The following is a 25,324-nucleotide window of genomic DNA, read 5'->3' as shown; positions in this document are numbered from 1 at the left end:
CAAAGATAAGCAATGAACTAATTATTAAAACATGGTATAATATGTGTTCTACAAAGGTTTGTGGAAGGTGAGGAGATATCACTGAGGAATCAGGGAAAGCTTTCAAGAGCTACATCCTGCAAGTTGAGTAAGCCAGGAAAAGAGGTACGGAGTGAACAGCACATACGAAGATCGACTGAACAAAGATTAACCACATGGGTTTATTTTCTCCTTCCTCAAACCCCAAAAAGACCTCAGATTTTTGGAAAATAAATGACTTATCAAAGGAAGTAACTCATAAAAGAACTTATAAAAGACACTGAGGAAAAGGCGAACCATTTTGCCCACAGTCCAGGAACATTCAACTTCACACATCCTGGTGTAGAAAAATGGAAACTACAAGAAATGGAAAAACAGACTTAGCTAACAAACAAACAGGTGGAAGAAAATAACTTCCCCAAACTGAAGGACTTGCTTCCAGAATGAAGGAGTCCCCAGAAAATCCAGTATAAACAATGAACAAAATCCACTCCAAGGCACATCATCATAAAAATTCAGAGACAAAGATTCTAAAAGTTTCCATAATTATAAAAACAAGTCATGCACAGCAGAAAACAATGTAGAAGGGGAAAAAAAGGCAAGGAACCTCTCAGTAGCAAAACTGAATGCTGTGAAACAAAGTCTTCGAAATTCTAAAAGAAAATTATGCTGCAACGTAAAATTCTATACCCAACCAAACCACTAATCATGTCTGACAGTAAAATAAAGACACTTCAACCCTCCCTAAGATCTTTTTCATATAATGAGGAAGTTAAACCAGAAAAAAAGACAATGAGTTGGGATTCACATATAAGGAAAAGAGAAAAGCGATCCAACCTCCAAGGATATCAAATCTTTGACTTTCTTCTAGAACACATGAGAACACCACAGCATAACTCTGAGTGAAAATGGCAGTAGCAGTTAAACAAATAGGAAATAATACCAGAGGAAGCAATTAGAAGCAAGTATTCTTATATTATACACCTACTACACTTCAACTAAAAAAAAAAGGAGCAAGTATTCCTTGAGCAAAGATGCCACTGAAATTAGAGGGAACCCCCATGACAACGGCTCTTAGTCTTCAGATGACAGTCTCTACATTACACCAGGATCAAATGACTGCCGAACTATTGCACATTCATCTCTCAAGTTATGCTCACATGCACTATAAACAGTGTCACTTTGAAGATAAGCAAAACCGTATTATACAAAAATGCATGTATACACACACACACACACACACACATTTTCATCCAAGATAGGGTTTAACTGTATTACTTTATAATTAGGTTTCACTTAAAAAGCCAACAACAAAATGAGTGTGTACATGGTTGGTTAGCATTAGTTATTTTTCAAATTTTCACTTATAAAATATCAAAGAAATCAAAAAAAAGATCAAAGAAATCAGAGTAAGCCCATATATTCCTAACTAGAAGAGTGTTTATGCTAAAATATTTAATCCTATGTGAATTGTTGGCTTTGACATTTTTTTCATCCATATAAGAAGCTCCAATCTAATCTGCAAGCATCTTTTAAGCATAAGAGTTAGAAGAGCTATAAGGAATAAGTGCACATTTTGAAAACAGTGGTTCTCAATCCCACCAGATCCAATGCCCCTTTCATTCCCTGTACTGTTCTGAAATGAAATTCAGAGTTAATAAAATCTACACATAGAATGTCTCTTTAAACAAAAAAATCAGGGACTTCCCTGGTGGTCCAGTGGTTAAGACTCCGCGCTTCCACTGCAGGGGGCATGGGTTCAATCCCTGGTTGGAGAACTAACATCCCACATGCAGTGTTGGTGAAGCCAAAAAAAAACAAAAAAAACAAAACAAAAAAAACAAAATTAAAATTAATTCTAAACCATGTTATTAATTAAAAATTTATAATTATTTATTTCATTACATAAATGCTTAGACATAACTACTTAAGAAGAGCAGATAAAACAGTCACATATTTGCATCTATATATAATAAATAAGCTTGGATCTAAGAGGAAAAAGATCACAAGTCATTCTCTGTAAGTACCAAAAAAATGAAACAGGAGAGGTATAAGAGAACTCTAGAATAAAAATTAGTATTGAGATAAGTGATTACAGATAAAAATTAAATTGAATATGAAAGAGAAAGATAGAAATAAGCTTAAATGAAATAAAGATTAAAAGGTCAAGACAAATTACATACTGTTGAAACAGAGAAAATTATGAAATGTGGTTATTAGTAAAACTGACCTGGGTTTTATTTCTAGGTGTAGTGTCAAAATAATTACCTATACTAAGGTTGTTACACTGCGGTTACAACCTATCCCAGAAAACCTACCACACTGTCAAGGAATTAAGTCTCTAGTAGTTTAAAATACTACAATAAAGACTATATCCCCCCAAAATATTGCCAGTGGAGTGGGTAAAGAAATTTAAGAAGTTACAGAGAGTTTGTATAATAGATTGCTTATTGGAGATGGTACCAGAGTAATAGCGGTACAACATAAAAATATAACATAAAAATAAATCATTTTAAAATATATTTTTAACAATGCATTTATTATCATTCTAAAAACAAAATTTTAACATTTAGGATGGCAATCATGAAATATCTAAACAATCCTTATTAACTAATAAAATTCAATAATTTAATTTAGATCCATTAATTTAAAATTTAGTTTGTTATTAAAAGAGTCTTAAATATCCTGTTACATATTTGCAACCAGTGTAACAGAGCTTCCAGTAAACTGCATTGCTGAACTGAAAACTTTTAACCGAAATACCTAGTTAGAAATGCTATAAATCAGGAAGTGGAAGAAGGTGTGAAGTACATACAATTTTCAGAGAATTTCTTTATTCTACTTAAGATTCCCCTCAACACAAACTTCCCCTAAAGTATCAGATTGCTCATGTAACATCTTACAAACAACTGTCAGTAATATTACATACTGAAGTATTATCTTTGAAGAGAGTTTAAGCAAGCAGACATTCAAAAGTTATGTGGTTCTCAGGACAGTTTTCTGTAGTCTGAGACTGTCCCATGCATTGCAGGACACCTAGCATCCCTGATCCCACCCATCAAATGCCAGAAACATTCCTTATAATTATTGTGACCAGCTAAAGTACTCCTTAATTTCCCAAATTCCCCTCATAGGGCTTTACCACCCTTGTTTGGAAATCATACTCTAGAAGTCTTATAGAAAGAAGCATGCTATGGTACGGAACTATATGAAAAAATGTGTTTCAAAAACAGAAAGAAACATTTTTATCAATTATACTAAAAATTATAACTTGCAATTTTATCCTCTTCCAAACATTCTTTCTTCAGCCTATATTTTTTGGTATTGTGTACTAAGGCTAACTTAAAGAGATTTGTTAGCCACTCTAGAACAGATGTATATTCTCTTTATATGTTTTTTAATAGAAAGCTTTCCTATATATGACCTTTTCAATACTCCAACTTTTACTTAGCTGAATTAAAGTCAAAAATAGAATCTAATCAATAGATTGTACATGTATAGGCATGGCATGCTTCTATAATTTCATTTGTGTGATTTTATTTTCTATTTTTGTTGTTGCTGTGTGGTTTGGGTTTAGTGTTTCATTGAGCAGCATCAATACTAAGGTGGTCAACACTAAGACACTGCGTTTAGTCAGGACAGGATTCAGTATTATTAAAGACTGTTATTTGTCAGTATTATCTAGTGCCCTAGGAAATCCATGCAGTACAAGAGTCCCCTTTTTTACTCTGCAAACTCTAAATTTAATAAGGTTCTATTTAATTAGTGCAGGATTCAAATACACGTTCATGCCAAATTTTGCAACCACACGGGAGGTAAGGGAAAGATATTTCAAACACTTACATGGGAACAACCTTAGGCTGCTGTCTTAAAATATCAGTGCAGGATGCAAACTACTTCACAGACTATCCACATAACGGATGAGGTGTGAAAGAAATTCTGTGCTTAACGTGACCTTTGGCTGTACTTTTACTTGTCATAATTATAAAGGAGGTACTCTCAGAGCCAACACATAAGCTATGTTATTACTCTTACAATTATAGTAGTATCTCGCCAAGTGCTTCATATACTGTGACAAACTCGAGGCAAAATATACGGAAGCTCTTACCTTTGTTACAAGGCCTAACAGGCCTTGCTGAACAAAAAGAGTGCTGCTATTATACATACGTATGAATAAGAACTACTGCATAAGAATTTTTCTTTTTAATGTTCATTAAAATACAAATATGCCAGTGTGGTTACCTAGTTCAACTTAACAAGTCATCTATTCTCTAAATGCAAAACAACTTGAAATTTAAATTTAATACCTAACTGTGACTTTACTAAATACATGTCAAGAAGGAATTAAAAAGAAAACTATACAAAAACCAAAAACCTTTAAGCAACTCTCTTCTACAGATTCCTATTTTCCCACACAGAATTTCAGCAAGGAAAAAGAGTTGTTTTCAAAAATGCTTTGGCATGATTTTTTAAGGAAAAAAAAAACACTACTGGATCATCTAACATAAAATTATAAATTCTGAACATATAACAAATAGAATTAGTTTTCCGTACAATGTCAAATATACCATTTATCAGAAGATTTACAAAGCAAAACAAGTATTAAAAATCCTGCAATGTATGATACGAAGAAAAACTTTACAACTATATACTATATTATGACCAACTTTGCCTTACTCATCTTTCTGTTCCCAATAGTAATACCTCCTCTTTATTTTCACCTTGAAAATAGGTTCCAAAAGCTGTAAAACATCAGAGTCACACTTCATAAAAGTCATAAACACAAACTGCCTAGGTTGGCTAACAAAAACACATAAATACTGGCCATAAAAGACGTTTGTTTTATCATAAAATATTTTTTAAAATATTGCATGTGAATTAAGATTGCTCTTAAATATGCATTATAAACACTGTTAGGGACTACTCAATAGGAATCTGAGATGTTACTAAGGTGACCAGAGGTCCCAATTTGCCCAGGATGGTACTAGTTTACGCCTATTGTCCTGGCATTCATACAGATGCAATTATTTATGGCACTCACACCAACATCACCCAAGATTTGACCTAACAGAGCCCTGGAAATGGTCTTGGGCTTAAGAGTCAAAAGAAGTGATCTGAGCGTTAGACTTCCACCAGGCAAACATTCAGTCTCCCTGAGGCACAAATTCTTCTTCTGTATTTAATTCGGATCCACTATACAGGATTATAAGAAGAATCAAATCAGAAAATTCAAGAAGCTCAAGTACTACCTACTGTTTAAAAAAGATGACCAAATGAAACACAAACTGAATATACTTAGCAAGTTAAGCCTATCAGAGATATAAATAACTACAGTCTCCATAAACAAACAAACAAATGAAAACAACTCTGGTGAAAAACTACATTACAGAATTGTAATGTAGCATAATTACATTACAGATTTGTAATGTAATACAACAAATAAAACTACATAAAACTACATTAAAACAACAATAAAGCTACATTACAGAATTGTAATGGGCTAAGAAGGACCTTCGGGAGTCACATTAAATGAGTCCCAATTCCAGCACCATCACTTACTGTCAGCTGTGTGGCAAAGAGCAAGTTACTAGGTCTCTGTTTCCTCATTCATAAAATGAAGATAATAACTGTACTTCTCTCACTGGAAAGAGTAACAAATAATCCATGTAAAAGATGATGTGAGCACTGTGCCTGCACATAATAAGTGCTCACTAAATGCTAGCTACTATTATGACAATCTCCATCAACATCTCTTTTCAAAAACAAGTCCTAAGAAATTATTCAGGAGACAATTTCACATATGTGTGCATGTGTGTGTGTGCACATATGTGTATCTGTATCTTCCAATTAAAGATCACTTGGATGACACAGCTACATGTTATAGTGTGGGCTGGGTATATTACACAACTAGTATAGGAGGTCTTATTCAACATTGGACAAGGTAGCTTTTTTCTCTGAAAGAAGTCCACAGTGGCATCCTGAAGCACACTTTAAAATAAAAGTCCATATCTAACAATATCTGTGGCTGTTCATCTAGAGAACAGAGGAGTCACAGATATGTACAATAAACACATTTTTAAATCCATGTATATAAATCAAATGAAACCGCTTCCTTTAAGGCAAGCATATGAAGATACTAAAGCAATATCCCAATTAAACGTTAATATAGTCAATATTTCAAAATAAGAAATTTGGGTTTACATATGCACAGTTTAAAATTCTATAGTGAGGGCTTCCCTGGTGGCGCAGTGGTTGAGAGTCCGCCTGCCGATGCAGGGGACGCGGGTTCGTGCCCCAGTCCGGGAAGATCCCATGTGCCGTGGAGCGGCTGGGCCCGTGAGCCATGGCCGCTGAGCCTGCGTGTCCAGAGCCTATGCTCCATAACGGGAGAGGCCACAACAGTGAGAGGCCCACGTACCGCAAAAAAAAAAAAAAAAAAAAATTCTATAGTGAAACCTGTCTACAGAGGTCATTTTCCCTATATTTCAACAGCATATAGTTCAACTTGAAATGTACAACGCTGCTTCTCTCTGAAATGTTAAAACTGTAAAGTACACAGTAATTCACTGCAAGCAAACACAGGAGAAAGGCTATGTTGTACACATGATACCCTTTAACCCAAACAATTACTTTAACTTATTCATTAAACCCATTCAAAAAGAGAACACTAATAACTTGTGCTCCCTTACGAAACAGAACTAAGAAGAAATACTTTATTTGGTTAAAAACAGAAACTTCACATAAGAGAATTATTAGGTAAAGACAGAGAAATTATAGCTGGCATTTATAAAAGACCTTGTACATTTTTAGCTCATTAAAATAAAGTGGTATAAAACTTTCCATAAGAGATATGGTATAAAATAAGTATGTCACTAAGACTGATATAAAAATCTATATAAACATCATGCTGCTTTCCAAATACACATATAACAGGTATTTAAAAAAAACAAAGGGCTACATCAAATTTATATCTCAGGAATCCAAATCTAAGTTGGACTTCATTTCTCTGAGCTTTCCTAAAAATATTCCAGTAGTAAAATAGCTTTGCCACTAAAATAAAATAACTAAGACTCCATTATCTATTCTATAGGAAGTTAAGAAATACCGACCTGCCGTTTAGAGATACCAAGGATAATGTGGACTGAGGTTTATATGTTCTGTCTCACTTTACAGGCTATAGGCTATATCATTAATTTGTAAGTGACTCTACAATAAGTATGCACACAACAAACAAATATTCTATCATGGGTAACCCTAAACAGGTATATTTAGAACTAAACAAAGCATAACTGAAATTTTATCACTACCATAAATTACTTTTTAAAAAAATCCCTGGGCATTGCAATGAATATACTTTTGCCTTAGAGCTAATACTTTAATTTTAAAGAACCACAAAGAAAAAAATCAAAACTAGTCAGTAACAATGCAGCAACTAAAAGCAATAAACTCAAAATTAAGTTATAAATAATTTAAAGCATGTCATGAAGATGTATTAATAATTCATCAGATAAATAATTTACTAAATAATCAAATAAATAAATAATGAAATACATAAATAAATCAGCAAATAAATAATTCTGCAAAATAACCTAAACAATAAGTCACCCAAACAAATCACAAACCTACAAAACTACAATGATTCTTTGGATTCTGATAGTTTTAAATAAGCAAATGTACATAAACTAGATCAATCCTTGTTAGAATTAGAAATATTTTTCAATGCTATTTGTAAAATCCTCATCTCAGTACATAAGAACACATTTTCAATTTTTAAAAGACTGCATAGGATTAGTTCTTATAAATTATTAACATGATTATAATATATCCTCTTCTATATTTTACATATAATAACTCTGCCTAACATATTTTCCCCCAAACAACTGGATACTTAAAATATTCTTAATTTACAGTTCTTTTTCAAAGCAATACTTACAGTACAATAGTGCTATAGTCTTTCTGATAGCTCTCCTATCTTCACCAAGTCTGGAAATTTTCTGCAAGGGATAGAACAGTTAGAATAAGCTTAATTATTATAGACAGCATTTCATTCACTGGTGAACAATGCTTTATAACTCTACATGTAAAGTAGCAACGGGAAGTGGAGGTTATTAGTTGTGAACTTTGTCAAGTTTTTAGAAGTCTTAAGTGGACTAAGCACAAGCTGATAGAGGCCTGGCTTCCTCTAATGGAGCTGTTACAATTGGAGGGATTTCAGATGTGAAGACAAAAACTTCTGAAGGTCAAAGCGACTGGCTGACATCTAATGCTATCAACAAATGGAGAAGCTCACAGTCCCTGAAAGAACACAGGAGATCACTTAACCGTTACAATGTGAATGCTGTGACAACCTAATGGGAGCACCACAAAGAGACAAAACACAACTGACCTCATAAGTCAGTCTTCACTTAACATTTATTTCAGGTTTTTATCCACCCACAGTATAGTACTCTTGAAGTCCATAAATAGCAGATCCTAAACTGTGATAGCCTTTCCCACAGAAATAAGAACTTTGTAATGAGTGTTTGACACTTTCAAGGGAATAAATCCAAACAGTATAGCACAACATCTGAAGAGAAAGAAACTAAAATTAAAATATTTTGATAATCTAGCTCAATGAATTCTCAAACAACTTAGGCAATATTTTACCTATTTCACAATCAAGGAAAATGAGGCTCAGCAAGAGTCTGTCTGTATGCTGCCTGCGGTCCCCAAGGGGCAGGAAGATTCTAACTTTTTCTACACCACTTCACGTGAAGGGCCACTGAACTACAGGCTCCTTCAATTTGAGCCCACCTTAAAAATACAGCAAATCCTAAAGCTTCGAAAATTGGTCAGAGCAATGGTTTTCAACTGGGGGTGATTTGCCTCCCAAGGGACATTTGGCAATGTCTGGAAACATTTTTGGTTGTCACAACCAGAGAGTATTACTGGCATCTAGTGGGTAGAGATCAGGGATGCTGCTAAACATCCTACAATGCACAGGATAGTCTCCCACAACAAATAATTATCTGCCCTAAAGTGTTAATAGTGCTGAGGGTGGGAAACTCTGGGTTAGCGTAAAAGGTCTTTCAGGGCTGTGCAGTTTTCCTGTTATAAAATAAGACACATTTGGTTCAGGGATATAAAGTCTTTTTTTATGTGTGTGGAACACCCTGGATAAAAATGTGTATACTGTGGAGAACGGGTATATGGGAACTCTTTGTACTTTCTGCTCAATTTTTCTATAAACCTAAAACTTCTCAAAAAATAGTCTAGTAACTTTTTAAATGTGTATCCTTCACTTCTTTCACCAAAGTTATGAGTAACTGTCTTAGAATCAATACCCCCAAAATACGTCTAAAGTTATAAATTAAAATTTTTTTTAATTTCATTTGTCAAAATTCTTCCAATAAAGTTAATGAGAGCATTAAAAGTCACATTTATGAACTAACTCTGTCTAAATGACTAGCCAAGATATCTAATAAATATTACAAATTCATAGGGCTTTAAGAGATTATTTTGATACACTACAATTAATAATCTTCAATACTTAGTGATTTCTTTTGCCTAAAAGCTGTCATACATTTTCTGAAATATTTGTGGTAATTATTAAAATCATTTGAGAACAAAATTCAGCAATATAATTATCAAAGAACTCCAGAAAATACATATCAAATATTTCCCTTTCAATGCCAATTAATCTCTCTCCAGTCTCAAAGTAGATTTTGGTTTTCAACATGGATCTAGAATCTACCATGACACAATGCATGTTTCCTTATATTGGACCCATCACATTACTGCACAGAGCATCAAACAATGGCATCCTTTATCAGCTAGGGTTAGGTCATATCCTTCCCAAGACAAAAATATTTTTTAATAATTATAATACAATGGCTTAAGAGAGGAAAAAAACAAAGGGAGAGAATTTCTCCCATGTAAATGTCTAGAAGTGGACAATCAAAGGCTGATGTGGCCGCTCCAAATATTAGGAATCCAAGTTCTTTCCATCTTTTTGCTCTACCATATACTGTTCTATTAAAAGTCACCTCACACTCCAAGAAGGCTATGGGGAGCAGCACGAAGGAAGGGGAAGAAAGGCCCATCTCACTCTCTTCTAATGCTCATATTTCAGCTTACAGCTTCGCAACCATAACCTAGTCCTTTGGCCACACCTAACCACTTGAGGGGATAGGAAACACAGTCTCCAAATTTGGAAATACTGCCCACATATAAAATTGGGATTCTTTTTATTAAGGAAGACAGGGAGAACGATTTTGTGGAGCGAATTATGAGAGGCAGACTATGGTGGAGGTAACAACTCTTCAAAGAAAATGGGAGATGTACTCAAAATTTTCATTAGAGTGGTTCACTGGGAGATTAGGATTGACATATATACACTACCATGTGTAAAACAGACAGCTAGTGGGAATGTGCTATAAAGCACAGGAAGCTCAGCTCGGTGCTCTGTGATGACCTAGAGGGGTGGGGTGGGGGTGGGGGTTGAAGGGAGGTCAAAGAGGGAGGGAATATGTATATCTATACATATAGCTGATTCACTTCATTGCACAGCAGAAACTAACACAACATTGTAAAGCAATTATACTCCAATAAAAAAATTTTTTAAAAAAGACCTGGAAAAAAAAAACTATGTGTATATGTACGTTGTGTATATATATACACACATATACATATGTGTATATGTGTGTGTATATATATTTACAGAAGAAAATCTAAATGTTTAACAACAGGTGTATGGTTAAATAAATTTGGGGATAATCTCAGAACAGAATGCTATGCAGACACTAAATAACACTTCAAAAAATTTTTACAGATATGGAAGAATGTTCATAATATTATATGAAAAAGAATAGGCTATAACACGCTTCATATAAAATAATCCCTATTTTAAATAAATATACATACTTACAAACATACACATATACACACAGTATACACTGATATCTATATACAGGCACATTTTATATCTATATCTAGAGAGAAACTGAGACCATATAAAGATCAAGAGAACAGAATTAAATGATAATAGTGGTTTAGGCTTTGGGAAGCAACTTTCTTTGCTTTCTAATTCTTCTACAATGAAAACATATTATGCTTTTGATTTTTTTCATGAAGATTTTGGCCTAGATGAGGAAAAGCACTTTATAAAGTTAATTAGATTCAAGCTTTAATTTATTTTGTTACTTGGAACTTGGTGATAATTTAAAAAAGCCGGGGGGGATCTATAGCTGCGCTGTATCTTTCCCAACTGGGGCAAAATATACATGTTCCTCCTGAGTTAACAGTAAGAAGCTAACCTCTCTATGCCCAACTTGTTTTCAACTTACTAACATTCATATATCACATTTATCAGCTTTACACAACTCACTCCTAACCAGATGCTACATCCATCATTCCTAACAATTTACCCTGACATATTGATTACTTTGCTCATCTCATTCTGTAGAACTAATCATTCGTACTTCATGCTTCTACAAATCCTTCCATTTTCTATATTTCTGAGTCTATTTTTCTTAATGCTACTCTACTGCACATTTTTCTGGTTACTTATATAATGGATCTATCTAACAGAAATTACATGTTTCTTATATCTTTGTGACTATCTTGCATTGTCTTGAATTTTCCAGAGTTATTACTGAGTATACACACTATTGTTACATTGGTATTAATTCTATTATCTGCAAGTCTCAACATTACCATTAGTAAAGTCTCAATTTAGAATGCCTCAAAGTTCTCCACATTTTCTAGAATGATTCAATTTCCTAAACCCCCATTATTACCACATAAAAAAATGAAAAAATAAGTAAAAAGCAAGAGATTGATATATTTAAAACTACTAACAAGTATATGGGGTTGACCAAAATTGCAAACAAATAAAAACGTAAAATACATAGTCCCCACCCTCTAGAACTTGAGGGAAACAAGAAAGACACAGACACAAATACACAAACACACACACACACAGAGGGCGGGGAGGAAGAGAGAGAAAGAAGTTCACAACCAAATGTAATAGGGACAAGTGTACAATCCAGACAATATGTACTACAGAAAATCCAGAAGGTAAAAGCCACAGGCAGGAATCATCAAAGAAGGCTCTTCAACTGAGGCCAAGTTCATATAGAGCTAGAACGGTGGTTCTCAACCGCGGGAGATGGTGCCCCCAAAGGACATTTGGCAACATCTGGAAACACTTTTAACTGTTAGAAAATGGGAGGTACTATTTGTACCTGGTGAGTAGAAGCCAGGGAAGCTGCTAACATCCTACAATGCACAAGACAGCCCCCCACAAAAATGAATTATCCAGCCCAAAATGTCAACAGTGCTAGAAGCAGCGGCTGGAGTCAAAAGGAGAGATAGTATTTAAACAGGATAGAATGACACGAGTGAAAGAATGGCAGCTACAACACACGATGTCTTTAATAAACCATAATATCACCAGTGAAGGAACAGTGGGAAACCAAGGAGAAAACATAACTGGGTATAGATTGTAATGGGTCTGTACAAGAAGTCTGATGGACCAAAGAGATAAAATAGTTTAACAAAAATACAAGAGAGCACAGGCAAAAATAGCAACATACTTCATACGACTAAACTGTAGACAGATGGGTCACTGATTTCCAGCAGTATGGCAGACTAGATACCTTGATACTACTAGATACAACTTTTTAACGTTAGTGGGAAAATCTGTTTTAATGAATTGCTTAGCTAGCAAGAAAGTACCCTATCCAAATAAGCTATAAACACAATGAAAGTAGAATAAGCAAACCTAGGAAACCAGCTTTCATTCTGAGAGTATGTACCTAAAACTGTTGAAACTGATCTTACATCTTAATGTCTACGCGAGGTTCAGGAGATGGACCCTAAAAAGTCTATCAAAAGCACCATCCCTAACCCCTGGCAACCACTAATCTATGTGCCATCTCTATAATTTTGTCATTTCAAGAATGTTTTATCAATTCTCTTGACACTGTAATCACAAAGGGGAAACTTCACAAAGGTTCTCAGACTAAATTCACACTACTTGCATAAGCCAACAAATCTCATGTGGAGATCTATTTAAAGTGCTCTTAAACTGTCAGTATCCCTAGTCACCTGGAGGAAGCACAGGTAAATTCTCAGTGAAAGAAAATAACTTCAATCCAGGCCTCAAAGAATCTAACAACTTTCCAAAAAACTCTACTCAATTAAAAAAAAAAAAATCACAGAACAGACACAATGAATGAGGGCCAACATAAACAAGAGATGTTAGAATTAGAGTACACATATTTCAATTACTGGAAAGATTATACAATAAGGATGTTTCAAGTAATAGAAATGCTTAAAATATGTGTGTGAATTAAATAAAACCTCAAGAAATAAAAAACATAGGTAAAATTTTTAATTCAGTGTAAAAGTTTAAACAGTAGAGTCAGTACAGAGAATTAGTAAATAGAAAGACTTTTAAAACCTATCTAAAATGCAGTTCAGAAAGACAAAGAAAGAAAATAAAATATGTAAGAGCAGTTAAGAGATACAAAGAACAGAGTAAGAAGGTCTAACAAAATATATACTTTTGAAACTATCGGTGATGAAGGACCATTTTTTAAATGGCCGATCTACTGCAGACAAAAACTTCTATAAAATACAGTAAACGTGAATTTCTTTTTGAAAAATCATGTGCTTAGATGTCATGATAATATCAAGTTGCTGTTAAAAGCTTCTAAATGTTTACTCTGAATTTGTCTTGGTTCATTACAGACCAATAACAGTTTGCAGACCAGTACTGACCTGAGGACCACACTTTGAGCAGCAACAATCTAAAACACAAACAGATCGAAATTAGAAAAGAATACAAAAGACAAAAGAGAGAATAGATGATGTTCAAATAGAGTATAGATGATGTTCAAATAGATGATGGCTGAAAATTTTCCATACTAAATGAAGATGCAAATGGACAATCCAAGATGCAAGAAAAAGAAACAAAGTAAAGATACAGGTAAACACCTGGATGACTCCTTATCAGCGTAGAGGCTACACCCACCACAATCACTGCAACACAATTCCAAACCAGCATTTTCCATCATTTTTTTAAAAATCTAAGAACTTAAGCTCTAGATGTACTCTAAATAAACAAAAATAGAGACAAGTGGACTTAGTAAAGAAAGTTAGACACCAAGTTTCAAGAGCTAGTGATTTCCTCTCAGTGGAAACACTCTGTCCATACTGCCCAAACTGTATCTAGTTTATTAGTTATTTTTAATGTGTAACTGTATGAAAAAAAAATCCCAAACTTTTATTAGCAGAGACTGAATATATTTTCAATTGTATTGAAATGAACAGGATTCCAATTCCATTAACTGTTCCTTTCAATGGGAAGTGAGCTACATAATACTTCAGCATACTTTACCTATTAAATCCCCTAATCACGACAGATTCTTTTATTTCTAAATGCAGTTCATTTAAAAGACCCTGCTCAGACATCCAGCAGGAATCGAATATAAATTCACACCTACTTGGCAAAACAGAAATTATGGCATCACGCCTCCTGAGAAAGAATCATAACTAACAGCTGTATAAACGTTTGGTCACTTTTCAAATATTTGACACACATCTATTTGAAGCATCACAATACCCTTATGGGTTTTATAGAACAGATATAATAATGGCTAAAAGCTTAGAAAGTGAAAGAACATGGTGAACAGCATCAAAAATATGCAAGAAAAAATATGTAAATTGAATGCAACAATATAAAAAGATATCCAAAATCCAATCAACGGCTGCCTCTTACCATCAGTCTCCATCACATGAAACTGAAAGGACAATCATTAGGCATACATAGCAAATTAAATGAAATGATGTATTAACCTATTTGATTCAGTGCCACCAAATTCAAACAATTTAGCAAGATATTTAACCGCTTATTGGATCTGAGTAAGATTCATATGGTGCTACCTCTATGGGCTATGGGAAAAGAATTTAAATAGAAAAAAACTGGGCTGAGTGATTAAAACTGGATCAGGTAAAAGTAAGGTAAAGGCTGAGCAAGGCAAAAATTGTCATCCATACTTAACCATGAAGAACCAAAAGTTCAAGGCATTTAGAAAATCTCAGGGGCAAGGTCCAAATAAGAAATTCTTCCCCTGGGGCTTCCCTGGTGACGCAGTGGTTAAGAATCCGCCTGCGAACGCAGGGGACACCGGTTCGAGCCCTGGTCCGGGAAGATCCCACACGCCGCGGAGCAACTAAGCCCGTGCACCACAACTACTGAGCCTGCGCTCTAGAGCCCGTGAACCACAACTACTGAAGCCCGCACGCCTAGAGCTCGTGCTCCGCAACAAGGGAAGCCACCGGTAATGAGAAGCCCACGCACCGCAACAGAGTGGCCCCCATTTGCCCCAACTAGAGAAAGCCAAGCGCAGCAACGAAGACCCAACACAGCCAAAAATATAAGTAAATAAATAAATTTTAAAAACAAACGTCCTTCTGCCCATCCTCATTCACTATGTCTGCTGACCTTAAATTTGAAAGAATATATCTCTGGATCATCCTTTAGAAAAAAAAAAAAAAGAAATTCTTCCCCAAACTATTCCACAGCTATATTGATTCAAAGTTAATGCGTGAGCAGATAAAAGACACAAAATATTCTAACTTGGTTATTTACAATAAAAATGGATTTAAGCTGGAGATTTACAGTGAAGTTTATTTTTGTTAATGCATTATTTCAGCCAGACACAAACATCAGGCTATGAGAATATTTAGCCTTATAATTTAAAATTTTGACAGCTCACACCAAGTTTAACCAACCACCAATCCATTCCAATATAAAGAAGAAGAAAAATTAAATATCCCACAGTGACTTTTGAGTTTTTATTTAAAGTTATTCATAGTCACATTTGTTTGTATTCTCCTTAGCTGCTTCAAGTCTTCTTTGTGGAGAGAAAAAAAGCAGGTTTTAAAAACATACCTACATACATACACACATCCGTGTATAGAAAATGTTCCCATAATTGCACGCTTTTCACTGGTACTTCCTGATCTCTACTTAAAACATGAAAGTGAGTAAGTAAGCAAATTTTCAAGTAAGATAACACTAAAAATTAATGCACTTTCTTTAAGAATATATTTTTAAGTAAAGGCAAACTACAAAGATTTTTTATATCATCCATAAAAACAAGTCACAAGCCAAAATTCATTATCATAAACATTTGCAAATAGCTAAAATTGGGAGGAAATAAAGGCTAGCAATTTACTTCTATATCTGTCAAAAGAGGACTTGAGCTTACTGCAAGGAAACGCTAATGACTGAAATAACTGATACCTAGAGATTAACATCCGAAGTCACAGAATCACAAATTTTCCCACTGAAATCCCCCTAATAAGTACCCTAATAGAAATGACCTCCCAATGGAGGTCTGGGAATGGAACCCAAAATTGTTAACAATAACCATTAATTTTCTTTGGCACTGAGTATTATTTTTAAATAATTGTGTTAATTCTTTCCCATTACACAATATCCCACTAAAATTCAACTTGAAAAGAACGCACCATGTTTATACTACTTCTTCGCATATCCAGCACTACAAAGGGGACAAAGGACCTTACGCTTCTGCTCAAACCAGAACCTCATACCTTTGTTAGAGGAGCGCATATTTTATATCTGAAGGAAAGCTAATTCTAATAAGTTTCTAGGTTTAATCAGCTACTATTTTCCATAAGCACTGAATCCACCAAAGAATCAACTCTACCTTTACACACACACACACACACACACACAAACACACATACACTAAAAGTAAGCTGCCCTTTTAAAGCTTTTTGGATTATATCAAACTAAAAAGCTTCTGCACAGTGAAGCAAACCATCATAAAAACGAAAAGGCAACCTATCGAATGGGAGGAGCAATTTCCAAATCATATTTCTGATAAAGGGACAATATGTAAAATATATAAAGAACTCATACAACAAAAACAAACAACCTGGGGAATTCCCTGGCCGTCCAGTGGTTAGGATTCTGAGTTTCCACTGCAGGGGGCACAGGTTTGATCCTTGGTCGGGAGATTAAGATGCCACATGCTGCGTGGCAAGGTCAAAAAAACAAAAAGCAAAAACAGAAAAAAAAAAAAAACCGATTAACAAACGGGCAAAGGATCTGAATAGACATTTTTCTAAAGAAGACATATAGATGGCCAACAGGTGTGTGAAAAGGTTCAACATCACTGATTATTAGAGAAACGTAAACCAAAAGCTCAATGAGCTATCACCTCACACCGTTACAATGGCTATTATCAAAAAAATAATAGGGCTTCCCTGGTGGCACAGTAGTTGGGAGTCCACCTGCCAATGCAGGGGTCCAGGAGGATCCCGCATGCCGCGGAGCGGCTGGGCCCGTGAGCCATGGCCGCTGGGCCTGCGCGTCCAGAGCCTGTGCTCTGCAGCGGGAGAGGCCACAACAGTGAGAGGCCCGCGTACCACAAAAAAATAAATAAATAAATGTTGGAGAGGATATGGAGAAAAGGAAACCCTCATACACTGTTTGTGGGACTATAAATTGGTGCAGCCACTATGGAAAACAGTATGTAGTTTCCTCAAAAAATTAAGAATAGAACTACCATATGAGCCAGCTATTCCTTTTCTGGGTATTTATCTGAAGAACAAGAAAACACTAATTCAGAAAGATATGTGCAACCCTACGTTCACTGCAGCATTTTTTACAACAAACAACCTAAATGTCCATCTAAAGATGAATGCATAAAGAAGATGTCACACACACACACACACACACACACACACACACACACACATTCACAAACACACGGGAATACTACTCAGCCATAAAAAAGAATGAAATCCTGCCATTTGAGACAACATGGATGGACCTTAAGAGTATTGTGCTAAGTGAAATAAGTCAGAGGGAAAATGACAAATACCATATGATTTTACTTGTATGTGGAATCTTTAAAAAAAAAGTTAACAAACAAAATAAAACAACAAACTCATAGATACAAAGATGAGTGGTTACCAGAAGGCGGATGGGGGTGAGCAAAACAAATGAAGAGATGGTGATGGATGGTAAACCAGACTTGCAGTAGTGACCACTTTGTGGTGTATACAGATGTTGAATTACAATGCTGTACACCTGAAACCTACATAATAAAAAAAACTTTTTAACCAACATTTATTTCTTGAATATGCATCCTTAAAATTTATTACATATCATACTGTAGAAAAATAATGGGTAACCATGTGACAGACCAACTCTTTTTCAGCAATTAAGGAATAACTCTAGAAATAAATTGCAAGTATTAGCAAGAAAATCAAATGGAGATAGTTCATGCCTTGTTTTCACCTAATTATGAAAAATATCTAGAAAGATTATATGACTTATTTCAAATTCTATATAGTTAGGAGTCATAACTTCATAATTATACATTTGAGCTTAAATTATCTTAAATTAAATATTCTGAATTAAAATTATCTTTATGATTTTTATAATTAAGCTATTCTTATAATTTGTATAAAATCCTTTAACAAAAAAATTAGATCTAATATAAAATTTTAAGAACTTCACTTTTTTAAATAAAGTCATTAATTTTCAGTCACCTTTTCATTGGATTGACATTTACATTTAAAGAGATAGAGATTATTAGTTTTGCATCTAAGTCTTCTTTAACAAAGGTAAATAAAAATCATTAACTAAGGGTTATTTTAAGTTTTTAAATTTAAATTACTCAGTTTTCTAAACTTTGGAATAATTTTTGGTAAATGCTTTTTGTCTAAAAATTATGAACTTCTATATAATTATAAATGCAGTTTCAATCTAAGTTATTTAATTTGACATAATTTAAATTCAAAGATATCATGAATAGTTATTATAACTTATAATTACACTGTATTTGAGACACTTACTTTTATAACATTTTACAAAAAAAATTACAGGCCACGCACTATCTCCACTTCGTTTTACTGCCAATATATTTTATCACATATGCAAATTGATCCTTGTGTTCTGAAAAGAAGATACTGACTATGACATTATATCCATTTTCTCTCTTCAATAATATTTATTCAAATTTTTATAGTTAAGTATAACTTACTCAGAAAATGTTAGTTAAGATTTTTTTTATCTTTTTTTTTTTGGCTGTGCCGAGGCACGCAGGATCTTAGTTCCTGGACCAGGGATCAAATCCATGCCCCCTTCAGTGGAAGCACGGAGTCCTAACCACTGGACTGCCAGGGAATTCAGTTAAGATTTTAAAGTACATTTTATGGGTAAAGTTCCTAAAATCTCTCAGACACCTAAATTCAATTTCTTGGATAGTGACTGAAAAGATTAAACTACTATAATCAAATACTTTTACAACAATTAAAAAAAAAAGCAACGAAATGTCTAAATAGGAGAAATATTTCATGTTCCTGCTCAAGGCCCAATTATTTCTATATATTTTAATACACAAAAATCAGGTAAAACAAAATAAACAGTTGTTGGGAGTTCTTTATGATGATGATAATTTTGTGAATTAAGCACAAACAGTGCTTAATAGTAGTCAATACATCTTCTCCATAACTATACAAATAAACTAAATAAACAATGAATACATAAAAATAGTTACACTTCTCTCCATAAAAGGCCAAGTTTACTTCAAAATTATGATGCTTGGTTCACATTTCTTCAAACTTTCAAGATCATACCAAGAGCTTTAAATAACTCACTTGAAGTATTTTAATTGATGTCATCACTTATAGAAGGTTCATAACTCTTGCACTTCTAAATTGCTGGTCTCTAAATATAAAACTAGGCTAGAGATATACTTTGGACAGTAATGATGGAAAAATATCTATTACCAAACTCCCTATCTGTAAAAGAATCTATTGAGCAAATTGATTCTTAAACTGAAATCAGAATGAAGCAAGATGGTGGACTATACATTCTAGCCTCCCCATCCCATACCAAATCCACAGAAATTAGACTGGATTTTGTAGTTCCTGATTTCCAGAGCCCTGAAAAGATCAACTGTAGTTCCTGCTCATCAGTTCTATGAGATACCTTTGTTGTCTTTTTTTTTTAACTGAGATATAACTGACATATATTAGTTTCAAGTGTACAACATTATGACTCAAAATTTGTATATACCATGAAACGATCAACACAAGTCTAGTTAACATCATCACTGTAAAGTTACAGAATTTTTTTTCTTGTGTTGACAACTTTTAAGATTTACTCTCTTATCAACTTTCAAATATGCAATACGGTATTATTAACTACAGTTGCCATGCTGTAATTCACATCCCCACGACTTGTTTACTTTATAACTAGACGTTTGTCCCTTTTGACTCCCTTCACCCGTTTTGCCCACCCTCACCTCTGGCAAAAACCAGTATGTTCTCTGTATCTATAAGACTGTCTTACGAGTCCACATGTAAGTGAGATCATACAGTATTTGTCTTTCTCTATCTGACTTATTTCAGTTCATGTGATATTTCATTGTAGTTTTGGTTTGCATGTCCCTGATTATTAATGATATTGAATATCTTTTCATGTACCTATTGGCCAACTGTATGTCTTCTTTAGGAAAATGGCTATTCAGATCCTCTGCCAATTTTTTAATCGGGTTGTTTGTTGCTGTTGTTGTAGGAATACTTTACGTATTCTAGATAATACTCCCTTATCAGAATTATCATTTGGAAATATCTCTTCCCTTTCGGTAGGTTGCCCTTTCATTTTGTTGATGGCTTCCTTCACTATACAGAAGCGTTCTAGTTTGATGTAGTCCCACTTGTTTATTTTTGCTTTTGTTGCCTTTGCTTTTGGTGTGAAATCCAAAAAAATCATTGCCAATACTGATGTTAAGGAGTTTACCACCTATGTTTTCTTCAGGTCTTACATTCAAGTCTTTAATCCACCTTTGTTGCTTTTTAATAAAAATTCTCCTTGGAGCTAAGCAATCTCGTATAGATTTCTATTATCGGCATCCAGAGAACCTTGTCTAAGACAGCTGCACACTAAAATGATAATGATTCCACTGATAATGATTCCAAGCAAAACCAGACTAGAAAACCAGAAAGTAGACCAAAACTTAAGAATAATACCAGAAAGACAGAAAACAAAAAGACAGAAAACAAAATAATCTTAACTGAACTTTTAAAAAGAAGAATCTAGTACAATTGCTGCAAAATACAAGTGTTTCTCTGAGAGTGGTCCAAATACAGTTATTTGATATTTGAAGCTAGAGGGAATCTGAAGGCTACAACAGCATGAAGAATAAGAACATCCAGACAGGCTACCTCGCCACCCCTCATCCCCACGCCCCAAGGCTTAGCAGCCAGTAAGAGAGGTATCTGTTCCCCCATAAAAGGAATAGTGAGAATGGGCCTTGGTTAAAACCAAACTGTAGAAGCCTGGTGCCCAAGCTAAAGAATATGTACCTCAACACTTTATCATTAAAGTTTCCAAGGAACTGCGCAAAAATGATCAAATCAATGTTTTAGGAAGATTAATCCTGTATCAGTTAAGAACGATAAACGATAGATAAGAACGATAAGTAGAAGGAAGAATACAGACAGGAAAGTCAGGTGGGAGATCGTGCAGGCATGTAAGGGCCTGAAACCCAGCTGGAGACCCTATAAACAGAAAACGCAGATTAACCTAGATATAATTGTTAAGAATAGACAGAACTTGTTGAATGACGATGTTACAAGAGACAAAAAGAGAAAGACTGCTTCACTCATTTATTTGTTCAGAAAATACTTATTATAAGCCTTGTTTATTACTATATCACTAGTACTTAACATTATTAAATTAATCTGAGGATAAAGTAGTCAAAAGGAACCCTAAGATTTTGGGTCTGAGAAGGTAGCATGAGGCAAATAAAGAGAGAAGTCTGGAGAGAACAATGTTTTTTGAAAGACATGATTATTTCAGTTTTAGAAATGCTGAGTTTTGTCCTGTGGGTTTTATTTTTAAGTAAAAATGCAAGTATTTTTATACCAAATTTATAAAAGTTCTTAACTTTGTATTATGAAGTATTTGTATGTGTAAAAGAATACACATAATACATATTATAAAGCACAATAACAAAATGGTTATAATAAATTCATCTCTGAACGTAAGAAGTAAAATATTACCAATTTCTTTAAGCTCCTGGTGTGTTCCTCCCCTAATCCAATCTTCCGCCCCACGTCCTACATAGGAAATCACTATCCTACATTTTTCTTTAATCATACACTTACTCTTTCTTAATATTTTTATCCTATTATTTATGCATAATTAAACAATATGTTGTCTAGTTTTTAATTTGTTTTTAAGTCTCTCATTAAAAACAGTATCATACTATGTGTATTTTTCTATGAAGAAACATTAAATATTGTTTCTAAGACAAGCATGTGGCTGTAAGTCACTCATTTGCAATACTATATAACGCTTCAATGTATGAATATGCTACAACTTATTCATCCTTTCTACCACCAATGTACATCTGAGTATTTCCACGTTTTTGCTGTTACAAATGATGCTTCTACAAAACCATTTTGAACACGTCTCCTGGTGCACACATCCAAGAGGTTTTCTAACATAACCAGAAGGAGAACTGTGTCACAGGTTACTTGCATGTTCAGTTTCACAGATAATGCTACATTATTTTTACTTCATTATTTGCAAAGACAAGTTATTTAAATTAGAAAGCCAGAACCGGGAATTTCCTGGCAGTCCAGTGGTTAGGACTCTGCACTTTCACAGCCGAGGGTGCAGGTTCGATCCCTGGTCAAGGAGCTAAGACCCCACGAGCCATGCGGCATGGCCAAAGGAAAAAAAAAAGCCAGTACCAAAGAACATAAACAATGTAAAATGCATGCTTAATTAAATCTGAATCACAGGTAAGTACTCAAATCCACATTAAAATAATCATCACTATTCTGTCACTGCCCAGCATCACAGGTTAAAATTATATAAGCATCTCATAGGAAACTGTCTCCTTCCTCCCTTCTCTTTTCTCAGTAGACATTCTCATATCAGTGTGCCACTGTCTTAGACAAGGTTCTCTGGGTGCCAACAAGAGAAACCCATACAAAGGTACTTAGCCCCATATGAAAACTCACATTAAAAAGAAATAAAGGTATCTCACAGAACTGATGAACAGGAACTATAAGTGGGGGCTGGAAATCAGGAAGTACAAAACTGCTAAGAACTGAAGCTCTTCTATCCCCCTGCAATCACACTGTCTCTCAAAGTGAGTCAGTCTGTCCCTGGCAGTAGGCTTCATTTTGCTCTCCACACGCCAGTCCACTCTTCCAGGTTCTCTATGACCATGCGCTAAAACCATGGCTGCCCCAGCCCCAGTTTTACACATCTTTCTAGAAGAAAAGCCCAGCAGAATCCAACCAGCATCTTTGCCTTCCAACAATTCCAAATTGTTGAAAAACTGCTTAGCTCAGTTTAGCACAGAGGTCCACCCATGGGCCCAACAGCAATGTACTGGGAATGTGAGGGTCCCACTTACAAACGCAACTGCAGAGGCCCACTCCTGAAATGGAGTTATCACTTCTCAGACAAGGTGGGCCTACGCTGAGCAGGTATCACAGAAAACATCTACAACCACCACCAAGGGAAAACAGTGACGAGTATAATAGAGAGCAACTATGAGAAACCTCACCATCACTCTATACCACAACTCACTGACTCCTGTCATCAGCATTCAAAAGTGAAACATGTAAATAAAGTACCCAATGGTCATTCTGATAGCAGATACCAGCTTATCAATGACTACATACCCCACCCTCCATTTCCAGTGCCAAAAGCCATTGTTGACATAGTACCTTTTATTCTTCTCCTACAGCTCTCGTTCTTCATTAAACTCCCTTTGCAGTATATGGTGTCATTAGCTACCCTTGACTTAAACCTCTCTCTCAATTTATCTGAGAAAATCCTCTCCTGGTTCTTTTCTGACCTCTTAGTTTCCCTACTCACTCATTTTTCTCTGCCTGCCCCTTAAAGTATAGAGTACATAGCTATGACACCAAAATCACAAGTAACAAAAGAAAAAATAAATTGGACATCCCTGGTCAGGGACGTAATATCCTGCAAGCCGCACAGCACAACCAGAAAAAAAGAAAAAAAGATTTAAAACTATGGAGAAAAGCCAAACAAACACTGAATCGAGAAAAAAGCAATTTCAAAACCATAGGAAAGCTCTGTGGTGTTTTAACATGCCCTAGCCCCATCCCTTCTGTGGCACAGTGGCAGCCTTAACCTGTATTTGCAGTGTGGGACAGGTTCTAGGGAGAGCATAACAGATATTATTCACAAATTAGTGTGTTTATCTGTTCTAATCTGTCTGGGGGGCCACCTGAAGGACTGATGCAAGGCGCTCAGCTCTTTTTCACCTAACGTGGAACTCAAGCTAGAAAAGCAGTGATCATTTGAAAACACACAGAGCAGAACTAACAACTAAAGATACCTGGGACAAAAGATTAGTGTCTAAACATATAACAGATCACTTAGGAGCAGGAACAAAAGTTGGAGAGGACTTTTTTGACAAATTAGGAGTATAGAAAGGAATTTAGAAAACAATTTGCATTCCCACAGCAAGATGCATGCTCAGAAAAATACCTGAGAGAACTCTAAGCATCCACCTTGGATTGGTCACCAAGCTACCTGCAAGCCTGGCTAAGTGTTAAAGGACTGCCCCGGCACAGGGCCAATCTACAAAGCCTGGGAGAGGTATTCTTCTATTCGTTTGTTTAGGATTTTTTTGTTTCTGTTTTTGTTTCAGCTCCTGGCACTTAAGGTAATCTCTGTCAAAACACTAGCTGAACACAAGCTAAGGAACAGAAAATTTACTGACTACACATGACAAGGAATAAAGTCTTTGCAAAAAAAATGGTTTTGGAAAATCACTAAACAAGACTATTACAGTCTTCGACAGTCAGAAAAACAAATCAAACCCTTAGGAAGAGGGAGTATATGATTTACAGAGTTATCACGTTATAATATTCATGTCTAGTTGTCAACAAAAAAAAATCACAAGGCATAAAAACAGGAAAGTATTTCCCATTCAAAGAAAATAAGTAAATTTACTGTAATGTCCCTGAGGAAGTCCACAAATCATACTTAATAGGCAAAGGCTTTAAAACAAGTCTTAAATATGCTCAAAAAGCTTTAAGAAACCATGAAACATGAAAAAAAAATGTATCAACAAAATTAGAGTATCAATAAAGAGATAGAAATTATAAAAAGGAACCAAACAAATTCTGAAGCTGAAAAGCACAGTAACTGCAATGGAAAAAAAAGCACTAGAGTGGCTCAAGAGCAATTTCAGCAGGCAGAAGAATCAGTGAA

General features: G+C 34.8%; 1 protein-coding gene across 6 annotated transcripts in view; it reads right to left on the bottom strand.

The window, feature by feature from the left end:
- TBC1D5 (TBC1 domain family member 5) overlaps positions 1 to 25,324 on the bottom strand; it is a 541,587-nt gene that overhangs the window by 479,173 nt on the left and 37,090 nt on the right. For all 6 annotated transcript variants that reach the window (XM_067737391.1, XM_067737392.1, XM_067737390.1 and 3 more), the window contains exon 2: positions 7,952 to 8,012. The gene's annotated coding sequence lies outside the window, so the exon portion shown is untranslated. The remainder of the gene's footprint in view (positions 1 to 7,951; positions 8,013 to 25,324) is intronic.

This window comes from Pseudorca crassidens, chromosome 5 (genome assembly GCF_039906515.1).
Source record: "Pseudorca crassidens isolate mPseCra1 chromosome 5, mPseCra1.hap1, whole genome shotgun sequence".
Taxonomy (NCBI): domain Eukaryota; kingdom Metazoa; phylum Chordata; class Mammalia; order Artiodactyla; family Delphinidae; genus Pseudorca; species Pseudorca crassidens.
Note: the sequence above shows the minus strand (reverse complement) of the source record. Positions and strands in the feature narration are given on the sequence as shown.